A 1,172-nucleotide genomic window follows, 5' to 3' on the forward strand; every position below is an offset into this window, starting at 1 on the left:
AACCCTAGAAGTGCTTCTGCTGGGTCAAAGGGTATGCACAATTCTATAGTCCTTTAGGCATAGTTCCAAATTACTCTCCAGAATGGTTAGATCAGTTCACAACTCCACCGTGTATTAGTGTTCCAATTTTCCCACATCTTCTCCAACATTTATCATTGTCCTGTTTTGTCATGTTAGCCATGTATGATGTGGTACTTCACAATCATTTTGATTTGCATTTCTCTAATCTATAGTGATTTAGAGCATTTTTTCATATGACTACAGATAGCTTTATTTCTTTCTCTGAAAACTGCCTGTTCATATCCTTTGACCATTTATCAATTTGGGAAGGACTTGCAGTCTTATAAATTTGACTCAGTTCTCCATATATTTTAGAAATGAAGCCTTTATCAGAGACACTGGTTGTAAAAATTATTTCCCAGTTGTCTGCTTCTCTCCTAATCTTTGTTTCATTAGCTTTGTTTGTGCAAAAACTTTTCAATTTAATGTAATCAAAATTATCCATTTTGCATTTCACAATGTTCTCTATCTCTTGTTTGGTCATAAATTCTTTTTTTGTGTATGAGGCAACTGGGGTTAAGTGACTTGCCCAGAGTCACACAGTTAGTAAGTGTTATGTGTCTGGGGCTGGATTTGGACTCAGGTCCTCCTGACTCCAGCGTTGGTACTCTGTGCCACCTAACTGCCCCTTGGTCATAAATTCTTAAGGGAGACTATTTTCATCCTTGCTAAGAAAGCTCATTACAATAAAATTTTAGGTTATCAGGGCTCACACTTTAGAGAACATTCAGTACAACCTCCTAATTTTATGCACAAGGAAATTAGTTTAGACCCCGAAAAGGTTAAATCACTTGCCTAAGGATCATACAGCTACTGAGGGGTAAGGCTAAGAGAACTCTGATCTCCCCACTCCCCACTCAGTGCTCCTCCCATCACACAGAACTTTGTAGGTCAAATAACAGGATTATAGTTTAAGCTTTACAAAGAGACAAGTGAGAAATTTCCAGTCTTTCCCTTCTATCACAACTGAAGAAGGTAAGCCTTGAAGCATCTCCAGGAGTGAGTAATCCCATCCTGAAAGAAGATTTTTAGGTGAAAAGGCATAGGGATAAATCATTTTTTCAGCAACTGGTATGTGTATGTCATTACGTGTGTGTGTGTGTGTGTGTGTG

The 1,172-nt window shown here is 38.1% G+C and overlaps 1 protein-coding gene across 4 annotated transcripts in view; it reads right to left on the minus strand.

The window, feature by feature from the left end:
* The window catches only part of DCAF4 (DDB1 and CUL4 associated factor 4), a 26,902-nt gene that overhangs the window by 19,779 nt on the left and 5,951 nt on the right, over positions 1–1,172 (minus strand). The window lies entirely within an intron of this gene.

Source organism: Vombatus ursinus, unplaced genomic scaffold, assembly GCF_900497805.2.
Source record: "Vombatus ursinus unplaced genomic scaffold, bare-nosed wombat genome assembly UNPS02014945.1, whole genome shotgun sequence".
Taxonomy (NCBI): domain Eukaryota; kingdom Metazoa; phylum Chordata; class Mammalia; order Diprotodontia; family Vombatidae; genus Vombatus; species Vombatus ursinus.